The 20,029-nt window shown below is 41.2% G+C and overlaps 8 non-coding genes across 8 annotated transcripts; all 8 read left to right on the forward strand.

Annotated features, from left to right (window-relative positions):
* Positions 1-1,196: 1,196 nt before the first annotated feature.
* Positions 1,197-1,269, forward strand: TRNAT-AGU. The gene has a single exon. It is a non-coding gene; the product is annotated as a tRNA-Thr (tRNA).
* A 1,715-nt stretch (positions 1,270-2,984) lies between these two features.
* On the forward strand, positions 2,985-3,057 carry TRNAT-AGU. Its single transcript has one exon. It is a non-coding gene; the product is annotated as a tRNA-Thr (tRNA).
* Positions 3,058-4,785: 1,728 nt separating this feature from the next.
* On the forward strand, positions 4,786-4,858 carry TRNAT-AGU. Its single transcript has one exon. It is a non-coding gene; the product is annotated as a tRNA-Thr (tRNA).
* Positions 4,859-6,574: 1,716 nt separating this feature from the next.
* Positions 6,575-6,647, forward strand: TRNAT-AGU. The gene has a single exon. It is a non-coding gene; the product is annotated as a tRNA-Thr (tRNA).
* Positions 6,648-8,372: 1,725 nt separating this feature from the next.
* On the forward strand, positions 8,373-8,445 carry TRNAT-AGU. The gene has a single exon. It is a non-coding gene; the product is annotated as a tRNA-Thr (tRNA).
* Positions 8,446-10,170: 1,725 nt separating this feature from the next.
* TRNAT-CGU lies at positions 10,171-10,243 on the forward strand. The gene has a single exon. It is a non-coding gene; the product is annotated as a tRNA-Thr (tRNA).
* A 1,724-nt stretch (positions 10,244-11,967) lies between these two features.
* Positions 11,968-12,040, forward strand: TRNAT-CGU. Its single transcript has one exon. It is a non-coding gene; the product is annotated as a tRNA-Thr (tRNA).
* Positions 12,041-13,751: 1,711 nt separating this feature from the next.
* TRNAT-CGU lies at positions 13,752-13,824 on the forward strand. The gene has a single exon. It is a non-coding gene; the product is annotated as a tRNA-Thr (tRNA).
* The last annotated feature ends 6,205 nt before the right edge of the window (positions 13,825-20,029 follow it).

Here is a 20,029-nt window from a genome sequence, read left to right on the forward strand (position 1 = left end):
TTAAAGGAATGGTAGTCTTAATGACCTCACATGTTAGCTAAGTTGGCTAAAGAGTGGTGCTAATAATGACAAGATTGTGGGTTTCATCCCTGTACGGGCCAGCTACCTTGTCTGTGGGTAATGTGCAAGCAATTAGTGCTACTTCCTGTGTCTCACACTCAGTAAACAGGCTAAAAGGAAAGACAAACAAAGAAATTCTTTCTTGAAGAAAGCTTTGCTTGGCATTTCCATCTTCAGCCTTGCTAGCACAGTGGTTTAGGTGCTGGTTTGATAAACAAAAGATCATGAGTTTGAGTCTTTTGAGCTCTTGCCTCAGAAAGTTGTGTAGTTAGCAAGCAGAAAGCAAAGCTAGAAAAAAAAGTTCTTTCTAGAAGAAAGTTGTGCTGAACACTGCCCTCTTGAGGATTGCTGGTACAGTGGTAAAAGTGCTCGTCTTGTAAACAAGAGGTTATGAGTTTGAATCCTCTGAGCTCTTGCTTGAGAAGAATGTGCCTCAGCTGTCATAACACCCACAGTCAGATGAGTTTTAGGCACTAGATTTTAGTCCTGCACTCTCAAAGAAATGTTCAATCCTTTTTCTAGTATAAAGAAATACAGCTTGTTTTCCTGCTTAGACTCTTGCAGTCATTTGTCATCAGTGTGTAGGGACAGTGCAGCAACTTGGTCAGTGTTGGATGCATCCCTGGCCAGACTTGGTCCAGTCTGGATGCTGACTTACTATTATAGCTGCAAGAAGGTTCTAGTGATCAGAAAGTGACTTCTTCAAATCTATTTTCAATGCTGCATGCAAAGGACTATGCAGACACATGCAGTTTTGCAAATGACATGACATACACCTTTTAACCAGGAGAGGGCCTATTTAAAGTTTCCTTACTTCACCGCTCCCGTAGATGTTACTTGGGTGACTAGAATTCGAAAGATAAACCAAATGAAGATAATTTATTGAGGCTGCCAAAGTTTGCAGATGCTACCGTGCAATCAGTTTTCAGTTCCCTTAGCACGTCACTGGATTGTCTGTTTGTCCGGCCAAATACTGGGCAATATGGCACAATTCGGCATAGCTACCCATGCCCTTATGGAATGGCTTGCGTGTGATGAAAGATCCAAAGATGCAAATTCTATCACCCTGTTGAAAGGCAGAGAACACCAATGAACAAACATGTTTAATAAAAGTGCATCAAAAAGTTTGCATGAGTGGCTCTGTAGCTCAGGGGTTAGAGCACTGGTCTAGTAAACCAGGGGTCATGAGTTCAAATCTCATCAGAGCCTGTGTTTCCTTTCCTTTGTGGAAGGGCAGGTACTTTTAGAAACTCTTTTCAGGATGCAGCATTCAGAAGGAAGTGTGTGCCTGCTCATTTCTACCTCCCAATGAACTACGGCATTTTTTCTGCTCAGGCTCTTGTAGTTGCTTGCCAATCAGCTCCACAGACACTTTAGCATCTTGGTAGACTTCTCACCAGCTCTGTTTCAGACTGGACACTTATCTGCATTCCAGTCCAGATTCTTGCACACAGCCAAAGCTTGGAGAAACTTTCTAGGAAATCCAAAAGCATCACCTTCCTGGCCAAAAGAAACAGAGCATCATGAAGGAATTTAAGTCACAGGTTCATAGAACTGAAAGTAATTTGGATCAGCATTCTCAGTGGAGAGTTGAGTAGTCAAACGTTTGACAGATAGCATCCGTCATCTGTCGAGGAGTATTGATACAGTAGCACCTCTTGAGCTGAGGCACAGCACCCTTTACATATAATCGCTCACACCATCATTGACATCAGTTCGCATGCTGATGGAGGTTGGATGGTAGTCTTAATGACCTCACATGTTAGCTAAGTTGGCTAAAGAGTGGTGCTAATAATGACAAGATTGTGGGTTTCATCCCTGTACGGGCCAGCTACCTTGTCTGTGGGTAATGTGCAAGCAATTAGTGCTACTTCCTGTGTCTCACACTCAGTAAACAGGCTAAAAGGAAAGACAAACAAAGAAATTCTTTCTTGAAGAAAGCTTTGCTTGGCATTTCCATCTTCAGCCTTGCTAGCACAGTGGTTTAGGTGCTGGTTTGATAAACAAAAGATCATGAGTTTGAGTCTTTTGAGCTCTTGCCTCAGAAAGTTGTGTAGTTAGCAAGCAGAAAGCAAAGCTAGAAAAAAAAGTTCTTTCTAGAAGAAAGTTGTGCTGAACACTGCCCTCTTGAGGATTGCTGGTACAGTGGTAAAAGTGCTCGTCTTGTAAACAAGAGGTTATGAGTTTGAATCCTCTGAGCTCTTGCTTGAGAAGAATGTGCCTCAGCTGTCATAACACCCACAGTCAGATGAGTTTTAGGCACTAGATTTTAGTCCTGCACTCTCAAAGAAATGTTCAATCCTTTTTCTAGTATAAAGAAATACAGCTTGTTTTCCTGCTTAGACTCTTGCAGTCATTTGTCATCAGTGTGTAGGGACAGTGCAGCAACTTGGTCAGTGTTGGATGCATCCCTGGCCAGACTTGGTCCAGTCTGGATGCTGACTTACTATTATAGCTGCAAGAAGGTTCTAGTGATCAGAAAGTGACTTCTTCAAATCTATTTTCAATGCTGCATGCAAAGGACTATGCAGACGCATGCAGTTTTGCAAATGACATGACATACACCTTTTAACCAGGAGAGGGCCTATTTAAAGTTTCCTTACTTCACCGCTCCCGTAGATGTTACTTGGGTGACTAGAATTCGAAAGATAAACCAAATGAAGATAATTTATTGAGGCTGCCAAAGTTTGCAGATGCTACCGTGCAATCAGTTTTCAGTTCCCTTAGCACGTCACTGGATTGTCTGTTTGTCCGGCCAAATACTGGGCAATATGGCACAATTCGGCATAGCTACCCATGCCCTTATGGAATGGCTTGGGTGTGATGAAAGATCCAAAGATGCAAATTCTATCACCCTGTTGAAAGGCAGAGAACACCAATGAACAAACATGTTTAATAAAAGTGCATCAAAAGTTTGCATGAGTGGCTCTGTAGCTCAGGGGTTAGAGCACTGGTCTAGTAAACCAGGGGTCATGAGTTCAAATCTCATCAGAGCCTGTGTTTCCTTTCTTCTTTTTCCTTTGTGGAAGGGCAGGTACTTTTAGAAACTCTTTTCAGGATGCAGCATTCAGAAGGAAGTGTGTGCCTGCTCATTTCTACCTCCCAATGAACTACGGCATTTTTTCTGCTCAGGCTCTTGTAGTTGCTTGCCAATCAGCTCCACAGACACTTTAGCATCTTGGTAGACTTCTCACCAGCTCTGTTTCAGACTGGACACTTATCTGCATTCCAGTCCAGATTCTTGCACACAGCCAAAGCTTGGAGAAACTTTCTAGGAAATCCAAAAGCATCACCTTCCTGGCCAAAAGAAACAGAGCATCATGAAGGAATTTAAGTCACAGGTTCATAGAACTGAAAGTAATTTGGATCAGCATTCTCAGTGGAGAGTTGAGTAGTCAAACGTTTGACAGATAGCATCCGTCATCTGTCGAGGAGTATTGATACAGTAGCACCTCTTGAGCTGAGGCACAGCACCCTTTACATATAATCGCTCACACCATCATTGACATCAGTTCGCATGCTGATGGAGGTTGGATGGTAGTCTTAATGACCTCACATGTTAGCTAAGTTGGCTAAAGAGTGGTGCTAATAATGACAAGATTGTGGGTTTCATCCCTGCTGTACGGGCCAGCTACCTTGTCTGTGGGTAATGTGCAAGCAATTAGTGCTACTTCCTGTGTCTCACACTCAGTAAACAGGCTAAAAGGAAAGACAAACAAAGAAATTCTTTCTTGAAGAAAGCTTTGCTTGGCATTTCCATCTTCAGCCTTGCTAGCACAGTGGTTTAGGTGCTGGTTTGATAAACAAAAGATCATGAGTTTGAGTCTTTTGAGCTCTTGCCTCAGAAAGTTGTGTAGTTAGCAAGCAGAAAGCAAAGCTAGAAAAAAAAGTTCTTTCTAGAAGAAAGTTGTGCTGAACACTGCCCTCTTGAGGATTGCTGGTACAGTGGTAAAAGTGCTCGTCTTGTAAACAAGAGGTTATGAGTTTGAATCCTCTGAGCTCTTGCTTGAGAAGAATGTGCCTCAGCTGTCATAACACCCACAGTCAGATGAGTTTTAGGCACTAGATTTTAGTCCTGCACTCTCAAAGAAATGTTCAATCCTTTTTCTAGTATAAAGAAATACAGCTTGTTTTCCTGCTTAGACTCTTGCAGTCATTTGTCATCAGTGTGTAGGGACAGTGCAGCAACTTGGTCAGTGTTGGATGCATCCCTGGCCAGACTTGGTCCAGTCTGGATGCTGACTTACTATTATAGCTGCAAGAAGGTTCTAGTGATCAGAAAGTGACTTCTTCAAATCTATTTTCAATGCTGCATGCAAAGGACTATGCAGACGCATGCAGTTTTGCAAATGACATGACATACACCTTTTAACCAGGAGAGGGCCTATTTAAAGTTTCCTTACTTCACCGCTCCCGTAGATGTTACTTGGGTGACTAGAATTCGAAAGATAAACCAAATGAAGATAATTTATTGAGGCTGCCAAAGTTTGCAGATGCTACCGTGCAATCAGTTTTCAGTTCCCTTAGCACGTCACTGGATTGTCTGTTTGTCCGGCCAAATACTGGGCAATATGGCACAATTCGGCATAGCTACCCATGCCCTTATGGAATGGCTTGCGTGTGATGAAAGATCCAAAGATGCAAATTCTATCACCCTGTTGAAAGGCAGAGAACACCAATGAACAAACATGTTTAATAAAAGTGCATCAAAAAGTTTGCATGAGTGGCTCTGTAGCTCAGGGGTTAGAGCACTGGTCTAGTAAACCAGGGGTCATGAGTTCAAATCTCATCAGAGCCTGTGTTTCCTTTCTTCTTTTTCCTTTGTGGAAGGGCAGGTACTTTTAGAAACTCTTTTCAGGATGCAGCATTCAGAAGGAAGTGTGTGCCTGCTCATTTCTACCTCCCAATGAACTACGGCATTTTTTCTGCTCAGGCTCTTGTAGTTGCTTGCCAATCAGCTCCACAGACACTTTAGCATCTTGGTAGACTTCTCACCAGCTCTGTTTCAGACTGGACACTTATCTGCATTCCAGTCCAGATTCTTGCACACAGCCAAAGCTTGGAGAAACTTTCTAGGAAATCCAAAAGCATCACCTTCCTGGCCAAAAGAAACAGAGCATCATGAAGGAATTTAAGTCACAGGTTCATAGAACTGAAAGTAATTTGGATCAGCATTCTCAGTGGAGAGTTGAGTAGTCAAACGTTTGACAGATAGCATCCGTCATCTGTCGAGGAGTATTGATACAGTAGCACCTCTTGAGCTGAGGCACAGCACCCTTTACATATAATCGCTCACACCATCATTGACATCAGTTCGCATGCTGATGGAGGTTGGATGGTAGTCTTAATGACCTCACATGTTAGCTAAGTTGGCTAAAGAGTGGTGCTAATAATGACAAGATTGTGGGTTTCATCCCTGTACGGGCCAGCTACCTTGTCTGTGGGTAATGTGCAAGCAATTAGTGCTACTTCCTGTGTCTCACACTCAGTAAACAGGCTAAAAGGAAAGACAAACAAAGAAATTCTTTCTTGAAGAAAGCTTTGCTTGGCATTTCCATCTTCAGCCTTGCTAGCACAGTGGTTTAGGTGCTGGTTTGATAAACAAAAGATCATGAGTTTGAGTCTTTTGAGCTCTTGCCTCAGAAAGTTGTGTAGTTAGCAAGCAGAAAGCAAAGCTAGAAAAAAAAGTTCTTTCTAGAAGAAAGTTGTGCTGAACACTGCCCTCTTGAGGATTGCTGGTACAGTGGTAAAAGTGCTCGTCTTGTAAACAAGAGGTTATGAGTTTGAATCCTCTGAGCTCTTGCTTGAGAAGAATGTGCCTCAGCTGTCATAACACCCACAGTCAGATGAGTTTTAGGCACTAGATTTTAGTCCTGCACTCTCAAAGAAATGTTCAATCCTTTTTCTAGTATAAAGAAATACAGCTTGTTTTCCTGCTTAGACTCTTGCAGTCATTTGTCATCAGTGTGTAGGGACAGTGCAGCAACTTGGTCAGTGTTGGATGCATCCCTGGCCAGACTTGGTCCAGTCTGGATGCTGACTTACTATTATAGCTGCAAGAAGGTTCTAGTGATCAGAAAGTGACTTCTTCAAATCTATTTTCAATGCTGCATGCAAAGGACTATGCAGACACATGCAGTTTTGCAAATGACATGACATACACCTTTTAACCAGGAGAGGGCCTATTTAAAGTTTCCTTACTTCACCGCTCCCGTAGATGTTACTTGGGTGACTAGAAGATAAACCAAATGAAGATAATTTATTGAGGCTGCCAAAGTTTGCAGATGCTACCGTGCAATCAGTTTTCAGTTCCCTTAGCACGTCACTGGATTGTCTGTTTGTCCGCCAAATACTGGGCAATATGGCACAATTCGGCATAGCTACCCATGCCCTTATGGAATGGCTTGCGTGTGATGAAAGATCCAAAGATGCAAATTCTATCACCCTGTTGAAAGGCAGAGAACACCAATGAACAAACATGTTTAATAAAAGTGCATCAAAAGTTTGCATGAGTGGCTCTGTAGCTCAGGGGTTAGAGCACTGGTCTAGTAAACCAGGGGTCATGAGTTCAAATCTCATCAGAGCCTGTGTTTCCTTTCTTCTTTTTCCTTTGTGGAAGGGCAGGTACTTTTAGAAACTCTTTTCAGGATGCAGCATTCAGAAGGAAGTGTGTGCCTGCTCATTTCTACCTCCCAATGAACTACGGCATTTTTTCTGCTCAGGCTCTTGTAGTTGCTTGCCAATCAGCTCCACAGACACTTTAGCATCTTGGTAGACTTCTCACCAGCTCTGTTTCAGACTGGACACTTATCTGCATTCCAGTCCAGATTCTTGCACACAGCCAAAGCTTGGAGAAACTTTCTAGGAAATCCAAAAGCATCACCTTCCTGGCCAAAAGAAACAGAGCATCATGAAGGAATTTAAGTCACAGGTTCATAGAACTGAAAGTAATTTGGATCAGCATTCTCAGTGGAGAGTTGAGTAGTCAAATGTTTGACAGATAGCATCCGTCATCTGTCGAGGAGTATTGATACAGTAGCACCTCTTGAGCTGAGGCACAGCACCCTTTACATATAATCGCTCACACCATCATTGACATCAGTTCGCATGCTGATGGAGGTTGGATGGTAGTCTTAATGACCTCACATGTTAGCTAAGTTGGCTAAAGAGTGGTGCTAATAATGACAAGATTGTGGGTTTCATCCCTGTACGGGCCAGCTACCTTGTCTGTGGGTAATGTGCAAGCAATTAGTGCTACTTCCTGTGTCTCACACTCAGTAAACAGGCTAAAAGGAAAGACAAACAAAGAAATTCTTTCTTGAAGAAAGCTTTGCTTGGCATTTCCATCTTCAGCCTTGCTAGCACAGTGGTTTAGGTGCTGGTTTGATAAACAAAAGATCATGAGTTTGAGTCTTTTGAGCTCTTGCCTCAGAAAGTTGTGTAGTTAGCAAGCAGAAAGCAAAGCTAGAAAAAAAAGTTCTTTCTAGAAGAAAGTTGTGCTGAACACTGCCCTCTTGAGGATTGCTGGTACAGTGGTAAAAGTGCTCGTCTTGTAAACAAGAGGTTATGAGTTTGAATCCTCTGAGCTCTTGCTTGAGAAGAATGTGCCTCAGCTGTCATAACACCCACAGTCAGATGAGTTTTAGGCACTAGATTTTAGTCCTGCACTCTCAAAGAAATGTTCAATCCTTTTTCTAGTATAAAGAAATACAGCTTGTTTTCCTGCTTAGACTCTTGCAGTCATTTGTCATCAGTGTGTAGGGACAGTGCAGCAACTTGGTCAGTGTTGGATGCATCCCTGGCCAGACTTGGTCCAGTCTGGATGCTGACTTACTATTATAGCTGCAAGAAGGTTCTAGTGATCAGAAAGTGACTTCTTCAAATCTATTTTCAATGCTGCATGCAAAGGACTATGCAGACACATGCAGTTTTGCAAATGACATGACATACTCCTTTTAACCAGGAGAGGGCCTATTTAAAGTTTCCTTACTTCACCGCTCCCATAGATGTTACTTGGGTGACTAGAATTCGAAAGATAAACCAAATGAAGATAATTTATTGAGGCTGCCAAAGTTTGCAGATGCTACCGTGCAATCAGTTTTCAGTTCCCTTAGCACGTCACTGGATTGTCTGTTTGTCCGGCCAAATACTGGGCAATATGGCACAATTCGGCATAGCTACCCATGCCCTTATGGAATGGATTGGGTGTGATGAAAGATCCAAAGATGCAAATTCTATCACCCTGTTGAAAGGCAGAGAACACCAATGAACAAACATGTTTAATAAAAGTGCATCAAAACGTTTGCATGAGTGGCTCTGTAGCTCAGGGGTTAGAGCACTGGTCTAGTAAACCAGGGGTCATGAGTTCAAATCTCATCAGAGCCTGTGTTTCCTTTCTTCTTTTTCCTTTGTGGAAGGGCAGGTACTTTTCGAAACTCTTTTCAGGATGCAGCATTCAGAAGGAAGTGTGTGCCTGCTCATTTCTACCTCCCAATGAACTACGGCATTTTTTCTGCTCAGGCTCTTGTAGTTGCTTGCCAATCAGCTCCACAGACACTTTAGCATCTTGGTAGACTTCTCACCAGCTCTGTTTCAGACTGGACACTTATCTGCATTCCAGTCCAGATTCTTGCACACTGCCAAAGCTTGGAGAAACTTTCTAGGAAATCCAAAAGCATCACCTTCCTGGCCAAAAGAAACAGAGCATCATGAAGGAATTTAAGTCACAGGTTCATAGAACTGAAAGTAATTTGGATCAGCATTCTCAGTGGAGAGTTGAGTTGTCAAATGTTTGACAGATAGCATCCGTCATCTGTCGAGGAGTATTGATACAGTAGCACCTCTTGAGCTGAGGCATAGCACCCTTTACATATAATTGCTCACACCATCATTGACATCAGTTCGCATGCTGATGGAGGTTGGATGGTAGTCTTAAAGACCTCACATGTTAGCTAAGTTGGCTCAAGAGTGGTGCTAATAATGACAAGATTGTGGGTTTCATCCCTGTACGGGCCAGCTACCTTGTCTGTGGGTAATGTGCAAGCAATTAGTGCTACTTCCTGTGTCTCACACTCAGTAAACAGGCTAAAAGGAAAGACAAACAAAGAAATTCTTTCTTGAAGAAAGCTTTGCTTGGCATTTCCATCTTCAGCCTTGCTAGCACAGTGGTTTAGGTGCTGGTTTGATAAACAAAAGATCATGAGTTTGAGTCTTTTGAGCTCTTGCCTCAGAAAGTTGTGTAGTTAGCAAGCAGAAAGCAAAGCTAGAAAAAAAAGTTCTTTCTAGAAGAAAGTTGTGCTGAACACTGCCCTCTTGAGGATTGCTGGTACAGTGGTAAAAGTGCTCGTCTTGTAAACAAGAGGTTATGAGTTTGAATCCTCTGAGCTCTTGCTTGAGAAGAATGTGCCTCAGCTGTCATAACACCCACAGTCAGATGAGTTTTAGGCACTAGATTTTAGTCCTGCACTCTCAAAGAAATGTTTGATCCTTTTTCTAGTATAAAGAAATACAGCTTGTTTTCCTGCTTAGACTCTTGCAGTCATTTGTCATCAGTGTGTAGGGACAGTGCAGCAACTTGGTCAGTGTTGGATGCATCCCTGGCCAGACTTGGTCCAGTCTGGATGCTGACTTACTATTATAGCTGCAAGCAGGTTCTAGTGATCAGAAAGTGACTTCTTCAAATCTATTTTCAATGCTGCATGCAAAGGACTATGCAGACACATGCAGTTTTGCAAATGACATGACATACTCCTTTTAACCAGGAGAGGGCCTATTTAAAGTTTCCTTACTTCACCGCTCCCATAGATGTTACTTGGGTGACTAGAATTCGAAAGATAAACCAAATGAAGATAATTTATTGAGGCAGCCAAATTTTGCAGATGCTACCGTGCAATCAGTTTTCAGTTCCCTTAGCACGTCACCGGATTGTCTGTTTGTCCGGCCAAATACTGGGCAATATGGCACAATTCGGCATAGCTACCCATGCCCTTATGGAATGGATTGGGTGTGATGAAAGATCCAAAGATGCAAATTCTATCACCCTGTTGAAAGGCAGAGAACACCAATGAACAAACATGTTTAATAAAAGTGCATCCAAAAGATTGCATGAGTGGCTCTGTAGCTCAGGGGTTAGAGCACTGGTCTCGTAAACCAGGGGTCATGAGTTCAAATCTCATCAGAGCCTGTGTTTCCTTTCTTCTTTTTCCTTTGTGGAAGGGCAGGTACTTTTTGAAACCCTTTTCAGGATGCAGCATTCAGAAGGTAGTGTGTGCCTGCTCATTTCTACCTCCCATTGAACTACGGCATTTTTTCTGCTCAGGCTCTTGTAGTTGCTTGCCAATCAGCTCCACAGACACTTTAGCATCTTGGTAGACTTCTCACCAGCTCTGTTTCAGACTGGACACTTATCTGCATTCCAGTCCAGATTCTTGCACACTGCCAAAGCTTGGAGAAACTTTCTAGGAAATCCAAAAGCATCACCTTCCTGGCCAAAAGAAACAGAGCATCATGAAGAAATTTAAGTCACAGGTTCATAGAACTGAAAGTAATTTGGATCAGCATTCTCAGTGGAGAGTTGAGTTGTCAAATGTTTGACAGATAGCATCCGTCATCTGTCGAGGAGTATTGATACTGTAGCACCTCTTGAGCTGAGGCATAGCACCTTTACATATAATTGCTCACACCATCATTGACATCAGTTCGCATGCTGATAGAGGTTGGATGGTAGTCTTAAAGACCTCACATGTTAGCTAAGTTGGCTCAAGAGTGGTGCTAATAATGACAAGATTGTGGGTTTCATCCCTGTACGGGCCAGCTACCTTGTCTGTGGGTAATGTGCAAGCAATTAGTGCTACTTCCTGTGTCTCACACTCAGTAAACAGGCTAAAAGGAAAGACAAACGAAGAAATTCTTTCTTGAAGAAAGCTTTGCTTGGCATTTCCATCTTCAGCCTTGCTAGCACAGTGGTTAAGTTGCTGGTTTGATAAACAAAAGATCATGAGTTTGAGTCTTTTGAGCTCTTGCCTAAGAAAGTTGTGTAGTTAGCAAGCAAAAAGGAAAGCTAGAAAAAGAAGTTCTTTCTAGAAGAAAGTTGTGCTGAACACTGCCACCTTGAGGATTGCTGGTACAGTGGTAAAAGTGCTCGTCTTGTAAACAAGAGGTTATGAGTTTGAATCCTCTGAGCTCTTGCTTGAGAAGAATGTGCCTCAGCTGTCATAACACCCACAGTCAGATGAGTTTTAGGCACTAGATTTTAGTCCTGCACTCTCAAAGAAATGTTTGATCCTTTTTCTAGTATAAAGAAATACAGCTTGTTTTCCTGCTTAGACTCTTGCAGTCATTTGTCATCAGTGTGTAGGGACAGTGCAGCAACTTGGTCAGTGTTGGATGCATCCCTGGCCAGACTTGGTCCAGTCTGGATGCTGACTTACTATTAGAGCTGCAAGCAGGTTCTAGTGATCAGAAAGTGACTTCTTCAAATCTATTTTCAATGCTGCATGCAAAGGACTATGCAGACACATGCAGTTTTGCAAATGACATGACATACTCCTTTTAACCAGGAGAGGGCCTATTTAAAGTTTCCTTACTTCACCGCTCCCATAGATGTTACTTGGGTGACTAGAATTCGAAAGATAAACCAAATGAAGATAATTTATTGAGGCAGCCAAATTTTGCAGATGCTACCGTGCAATCAGTTTTCAGTTCCCTTAGCACGTCACCGGATTGTCTGTTTGTCCGGCCAAATACTGGGCAATATGGCACAATTCGGCATAGCTACCCATGCCCTTATGGAATGGATTGGGTGTGATGAAAGATCCAAAGATGCAAATTCTATCACCCTGTTGAAAGGCAGAGAACACCAATGAACAAACATGTTTAATAAAAGTGCATCCAAAAGATTACATGAGTGGCTCTGTAGCTCAGGGGTTAGAGCACTGGTCTCGTAAACCAGGGGTCATGAGTTCAAATCTCATCAGAGCCTGTGTTTCCTTTCTGGAAGGGCAGGTACTTTTTGAAACCCTTTTCAGGATGCAGCATTCAGAAGGTAGTGTGTGCCTGCTCATTTCTACCTCCCATTGAACTACGGCATTTTTTCTGCTCAGGCTCTTGTAGTTGCTTGCCAATCAGCTCCACAGACACTTTAGCATCTTGGTAGACTTCTCACCAGCTCTGTTTCAGACTGGACACTTATCTGCATTCCAGTCCAGATTCTTGCACACTGCCAAAGCTTGGAGAAACTTTCTAGGAAATCCAAAAGCATTACCTTCCTGGCCAAAAGAAACAGAGCATCATGAAGAAATTTAAGTCACAGGTTCATAGAACTGAAAGTAATTTGGATCAGCATTCTCAGTGGAGAGTTGAGTTGTCAAATGTTTGACAGATAGCATCCGTCATCTGTCGAGGAGTATTGATACTGTAGCACCTCTTGAGCTGAGGCATAGCACCCTTTACATATAATTGCTCACACCATCATTGACATCAGTTCGCATGCTGATAGAGGTTGGATGGTAGTCTTAAAGACCTCACATGTTAGCTAAGTTGGCTCAAGAGTGGTGCTAATAATGACAAGATTGTGGGTTTCATCCCTGTACGGGCCAGCTACCTTGTCTGTGGGTAATGTGCAAGCAATTAGTGCTACTTCCTGTGTCTCACACTCAGTAAACAGGCTAAAAGGAAAGACAAACGAAGAAATTCTTTCTTGAAGAAAGCTTTGCTTGGCATTTCCATCTTCAGCCTTGCTAGCACAGTGGTTAAGTTGCTGGTTTGATAAACAAAAGATCATGAGTTTGAGTCTTTTGAGCTCTTGCCTAAGAAAGTTGTGTAGTTAGCAAGCAAAAAGGAAAGCTAGAAAAAGAAGTTCTTTCTAGAAGAAAGTTGTGCTGAACACTGCCACCTTGAGGATTGCTGGTATAGTGGTAAAAGTGCTCGTCTTGTAAACAAGAGGTTATGAGTTTGAATCCTCTGAGCTCTTGCTTGAGAAGAATGTGCCTCAGCTGTCATAACACCCACAGTCAGATGAGTTTTAGGCACTAGATTTTAGTCCTGCACTCTCAAAGAAATGTTTGATCCTTTTTCTAGTATAAAGAAATACAGCTTGTTTTCCTGCTTAGACTCTTGCAGTCATTTGTCATCAGTGTGTAGGGACAGTGCAGCAACTTGGTCAGTGTTGGATGCATCCCTGGCCAGACTTGGTCCAGTCTGGATGCTGACTTACTATTAGAGCTGCAAGCAGGTTCTAGTGATCAGAAAGTGACTTCTTCAAATCTATTTTCAATGCTGCATGCAAAGGACTATGCAGACACATGCAGTTTTGCAAATGACATGACATACTCCTTTTAACCAGGAGAGGGCCTATTTAAAGTTTCCTTACTTCACCGCTCCCATAGATGTTACTTGGGTGACTAGAATTCGAAAGATAAACCAAATGAAGATAATTTATTGAGGCAGCCAAATTTTGCAGATGCTACCGTGCAATCAGTTTTCAGTTCCCTTAGCACGTCACCGGATTGTCTGTTTGTCCGGCCAAATACTGGGCAATATGGCACAATTCGGCATAGCTACCCATGCCCTTATGGAATGGATTGGGTGTGATGAAAGATCCAAAGATGCAAATTCTATCACCCTGTTGAAAGGCAGAGAACACCAATGAACAAACATGTTTAATAAAAGTGCATCCAAAAGATTACATGAGTGGCTCTGTAGCTCAGGGGTTAGAGCACTGGTCTCGTAAACCAGGGGTCATGAGTTCAAATCTCATCAGAGCCTGTGTTTCCTTTCTGGAAGGGCAGGTACTTTTTGAAACCCTTTTCAGGATGCAGCATTCAGAAGGTAGTGTGTGCCTGCTCATTTCTACCTCCCATTGAACTACGGCATTTTTTCTGCTCAGGCTCTTGTAGTTGCTTGCCAATCAGCTCCACAGACACTTTAGCATCTTGGTAGACTTCTCACCAGCTCTGTTTCAGACTGGACACTTATCTGCATTCCAGTCCAGATTCTTGCACACAGCCAAAGCTTGGAGAAACTTTCTAGGAAATCCAAAAGCATCACCTTCCTGGCCAAAAGAAACAGAGCATCATGAAGGAATTTAAGTCACAGGTTCATAGAACTGAAAGTAATTTGGATCAGCATTCTCAGTGGAGAGTTGAGTTGTCAAATGTTTGACAGATAGCATCCGTCATCTGTCGAGGAGTATTGATACTGTAGCACCTCTTGAGCTGAGGCACAGCACCCTTTACATATAATCGCTCACACCATCATTGACATCAGTTCGCATGCTGATGGAGGTTGGATGGTAGTCTTAAAGTCCTCACATGTTAGCTAAGTTGGCTAAAGAGTGGTGCTAATAATGACAAGATTGTGGGTTTCATCCCTGTATGGGCCAGCTACCTTGTCTGTGGGTAATGTGCAAGCAATTAGTGCTACTTCCTGTGTCTCACACTCAGTAAACAGGCTAAAAGGAAAGACAAACAAAGAAATTCTTTCTTGAAGAAAGCTTTGCTTGGCATTTCCATCTTCAGCCTTGCTAGCACAGTGGTTTAGGTGCTGGTTTGATAAACGAAAGCAGGGACGTCGGGAGGCATAAGCATTGTACTGATTTCAGTACAACGTATTTAGAAGGGGGTAGCATTTCAAAGTTTTCGCGCTTTAGCCTTTTAAAGTTTTCGCGCTTTACTAGTGCATGACGATGACGTCAGCTCATCCAGTCGGAATGGAGCTCACCGCGCGTCAGTTCAAATGCGGTTTAGGATGCAAGCGTTATGTTGGTCGAGATTTCAAGGACTTAAAGCAGGAGGATTTGTTGTCTCACGTCAAGGACTTTATTTAAATTAGAACCAAGGGGCTGGTGAGTAGTGTGTGTGTGTGTGTGTGTGTGTGTGTGTGTGTGTGTGTGTGTGTGTGTGTTTTTTCATTTTCGCACTTCATTACAGACGTTCAGTTCGCATAGTTTGCCCTATTGTTTATGAAATTACCATACGTAGGTCCATTTCTAGGTACTTTATCTCCCATTGTGAAATATGGAAAAACACCGGTCTTGCATACTGCCTTGTGCTTGATGTCTTTTACTGCATTATCTACTGTGACCCCTTTGTTCGCACTTGCCTAGTAGAAACAGTTTGCTCATAATTTTTTTGCAAGCTGATTTCATCAGGCAACACAGCCCCTATTCGGGATGTATGCTTTATTGGCTGGCTATTTCAGTGTTTGTGTCTTGTAGCTAATACCAATAACTGATGTTAAGGTCATAGCTTTGAATTTTCCTATAAACTAGCTTTTAGAGGCATCCTGTTTTATAGTTTTCATTTAACCATATATTCTGTCTTGTGAACACGACTCAATCGTTTTATGCTGCTGATTAGCACATCCACTATTATGCTTTAAACAATGTGGCGATGTAGTAGAATAAAATCAGAACCTGATAAACATTTCATCAAGAATTTAAAAAAAGCTCTTCCAGATGGATGTCACTCAATTTATTGTGAAAGTCAAATGAATTACGTTTAATGAAAGAGTTAAGAGCTCCCATGGTGAATATTACCTGCAATTTCCTCAGCTGGATCTGTTAACTTGATATGCAAAAGTGCCATCCTATGTCAAAAAAATTCTCTCAATCTCAATTACTAGGAAGCTTTGGAAGCCCAGATTTTACATATGTAATGTGTTGACTAATTCCCAGTGTTGTATAAAACCAAGGGTTTTGTGGCATCATGTGTGTGTGTGTGCGTGTGTGTGTAAATGCCCCAGGTGGGATGGGAGGGAATACCTCAGGCTTGAACCTTGTACCTTGTATACAGGTGCTAAAGACCTGAATTCCCTACCCACCACCATTTGTAAAAATTTGCAGATTTTTGCCTCATATTTGATCTGATCAATATCTGTAGCATATCTGTGTTTTTAAATATTATAATGCTTGAAATTTGATGGTGCAGTGGTAGCAATGTAGCATTGATGTCTCACAGCTATAGGTTCTTGTGTTTGGTTCTTGGCTGGGGTGCCTTCTTTGTGTGGGAGGGGTCTGTATCTTCTCCCCTGTGTTTGTGTGGGTTTGCTTTTGTGTCCTCCCATGTTACAAAGACATGTCTGCATTATTTTTTCCTCGGCCTCTGCTGAGAATTGTTTTTTTTTTTTTTGTTCCAAGTCAGACTGTCCTGATTAACAAATTGACAGGCATTTAAATTTCAGACTTCAGGTTTCTGAATGTTTGCTTCTTTACATATTTGATGGTGCAGTGGCAGTATTGTTGCCTCACAGCTATAGGTTTTCTGGTTTGATTCTTGGCTGGGGTGCCTTCTGTGTGGAGTCTGCATCTTATCCCTGTGTTGGTGACATAGTAAAACAACTTTTCACTCTAGCAATAAATATATACTAACACAACCTTTTTTATAGCAATTTTTTTAAGTTTATGACTATTTGAAATTTGTCCTTATTTTTGGGACTGTAATACCCTGTTATTGGCTTTGTCCAGGTTTTTTGTGCTAAGGTTGACAGCTATGGCAAGAACTGAATTCACTGAATATGTTTGAGGGCTGTATTCCCTCATTACTGGGTTTGTCCAGGTGTTTTGTGCTTAAGAGGTTGACAGCTATGGTGAGAACTGAATTCATTAAATGATAACCATTTAAGTTTCAGTCTTCCTCTCTTTCACAAAGCAGGTGATTTTGCATAGTGGTATGTTGTTCTGACTATTTTGCACAGTGACCTTGTCCTTGGCAGTAAAATGTATGATGGTAACACAGCATTTTATTCTAGCAGCTTTCCAAGATTATACAAGCAATGTTTAATGTGTTCCTGTTTTTTTCCCTTTTGACCCACCCCAATAAATTTGGCTTTTTCCAGACTTCTTGTGCTGCGAAGTTGAGATGTAGTTGAGTATTGCGTAGATTTTACAAGGAGGAGAAGAGAAGTTTAGTGCTGATTATGCTAACTTGGCTCACATTGCTAGTAGCACAAATTGTTGTGTTCTTGCTTTTAATGCCGCAGGTTGTTGGTTCTACTCCCATAAGGGGTAAATGCTGCTGTACTGAAAGTTAAGACACTAACTATGAGCCTGTTATCAGTTTGCCATCCATTTCCTATTGCAATATTACTAGCTTATTATTAATGTAATTTAGGCAATTTATTCCTCAGGGGCATCAGACACTTTATTTTTCGGTGAAGTCATGAAATATAAAGGTGATTGCTAGCAGCAACCTCTTCATTAGTTAGATTTATTTAACGTGGAATTATTTAGATGACTCTTTTTACTACTTCAGAGATTGTGCATATTATTTACTGATAATGGTGGACTGTAAAAGTTTGACTAGACTTTTATGATGGAAATATTCTGAATTGGGCAGTTTTGTTTCATTGTTTACTGGAAAAATGTTCAAAGCAATAGGAAGGTGTATCAAAGAGCACATGTATGTTTCATATGCAAGGGGCCTATGATTTAAAAGCAGCCCAGAATTAATTTTTATCTGCCACGGGTAAAATGTATTTTTCTTTGAATGTGGGTTTTAATGTTGTTTCAATGAATGTGAGTTTCAAGGGCAGAGACGTTTTAATGCCAAGTTTGTTTAGCAGATGTCTTAGTGTTTGTGCTGTAAAATGCAAAATAAAACTTTCAAATGAAGTTCAAATCATCATAGAAGTAAATCAGTATGCACATTAGTGTTTATGGCAAATGGAGTGAAATAGCAAAGTAATGGATCATTGGAATGGCTGCAGGGGGAGTCTCCATTCGACCATGGTTTTGTGAGGGGGAAGGGCGGCAAACTTAGACAGCCCCAGCTGAACTATACCTCCCAACTGTCCAGATTTTCAAAGAATGAATAGATTTTTTGCTTCTTATTTTTGGTTTGTTCCTCAATTTGCGGTTTTCTGGCAAATGATTTAGGAATTAAGTCACTAAATAATGACACACTAGTTTCAGACTTTATAACCTTCAGAAAAATGCATGCTAAAATAAGACCTGTTCTATCAACTGTCCCAATTTATACAAGAGCAATTTTTAGTACTGTTTATATGTTCCCTCAATATATTTGGCCTTGTCCAGATTTATTGCATTAACAGGTTGAGAGGTACATGCTAATAAATTGCTTTATAGAATTAGGCATAGCCAAACCTCAACTGTCCCTGATTTTGGCTCAAAATGTTGCTCTTCCCCTAATGATCCCTCCACAAAATAGCAATTTTGGAAGAAAACATAGAGGGTTTACTTTACTTTTATAAATAACTGTAATGATCAGAGTTATACATTACTTTTATTCAGTGGTGGCTGGTGACTTCAAATCACAGGGGGGCTGCAGGAGACAGCTGAATGGGTGGGGTCAAGGGGGGTGTGGCCAGCTAGAAAAGGGAGGAGCTATGCTCAAAACCACAAAAACTAACTTTAATTTGATACGCTGCCCTGGGTGGCAAACCATCATTATGAAAGTCCAATCAAGACAAAAATAAGTGTAGAAGAATAAAAATATTTCAATGCATTGGCTGCATGACAGCTTACTTAATATCTAGATGGAAACAAAAGGTTGTGAGGCATGAAAAAATAAATTACTTTTTAAATACATTACTGGAATGCCAGTCAAAATCAAGTATAAGAAAAACCAGAAGCACTCAACTCAAACCACTTCTCCTTGCACTGCAGTTCTAATTATAATTTATATTCAGCTTTATTAAAGTACCAAGTAACATGCTGAAAGTCGAAATCTCAGTGATGGCCCCACTTGTAAAAATGTTTCTTATCCAAAAAAGACCTGCTGCCTGACAACTTGTTTCATGGGGAAAACATGATCAAAGTAAAAAATGAAAAGCAAACAAGAAACAAGCTCAAGATACATTGCTTAAAGGATTACTGTACAGGTTATGGACCACACATGATTGGCATTCTGTTTAGTTTATGGGTAAAGTCTGTAGAGATGACTGGAAGTCTCCAACAAGTGTAATGAGCTTTTTAAAATAATGGAATCCTGTCCTTTAATACCCGAGGCTTATACATTAGTCAAGTATTCTCTGCATGGCAACAACAGAAAGGCTTTCAATGTTGGCAATTCCTTAACAGTATGCTTATTAAAGCTTACTTGCATCTTACGATCTTAGGCAAGCTTACCTTATGGTCATTAAAGCATTGCTACTTAAACACAGAGCAACAGGCACTTTGAGTAATAAGCATAAATCTGAGTAATAAGCATAAATCAACAGTAAAAAAATATGACAGAAACCAGACCATTCTGCAAAATCAAGGACGGATGAAAAGCCACTGTAGTACTTGTGTCTACATTGGATGGGGGGGACACACTGCATAACTACTCCTTGCCTTGCTTGGACACATCCAGAGTCACTACATGGGGGAGTGAGGTGCAACAAGTATGTCACAATTTGAAATGTCTCTGGCTGACTGTGATGGCCCTGACACATTTGCCATACCTCTCAAGGTCAAGAGCAAGAAATCTGGACAAAGCCATACACGGAAGTGGAACAAAGGCCCAAAAATAAGGACACTTTTTAAATATTGCTCTAATAAACTTAGAAAGATAATAGAATAGGTCTTGCATTAGTATGAATTTTCTGAAGGGTATAAAATCTGAAGGGTATAAAATCTGAAACTCAAATGTCTGTCATTTTCTAACTTCAGTCTTTAGTGATTTGTCACTAATTTGCCAAAAACACAATTTTATGAAAAATGGACCAGAAATGTGATGCAAAAATATAAAATAGATACACAATACAGCTGGGAACCTGTCAAAGAAGGGACACTTTAATATTAGTACTGCTACCTTGAGCAGCTGACAAAATAAAAGAATCTACATGCATTTCAAGTAATCTATAACTTTGATTATTACAGTTATTTCTTAATTGTAAACCCTCCATGTTTTCTTCCAAAATTGCTATTTTATGGAGGGATTATTAGGGGAAGAGCAACATTTTGAGCCAAAATCGGGGACAGTTGAGAGGTTGGCTATGCCTAATTCTATAAAGCAATTTATTTGCATGT

Source organism: Protopterus annectens, chromosome 1.part0 (assembly GCF_019279795.1).
Source record: "Protopterus annectens isolate FY-2018-M chromosome 1.part0, PAN1.0, whole genome shotgun sequence".
Classification (NCBI taxonomy): Eukaryota; Metazoa; Chordata; order Ceratodontiformes; family Protopteridae; genus Protopterus; species Protopterus annectens.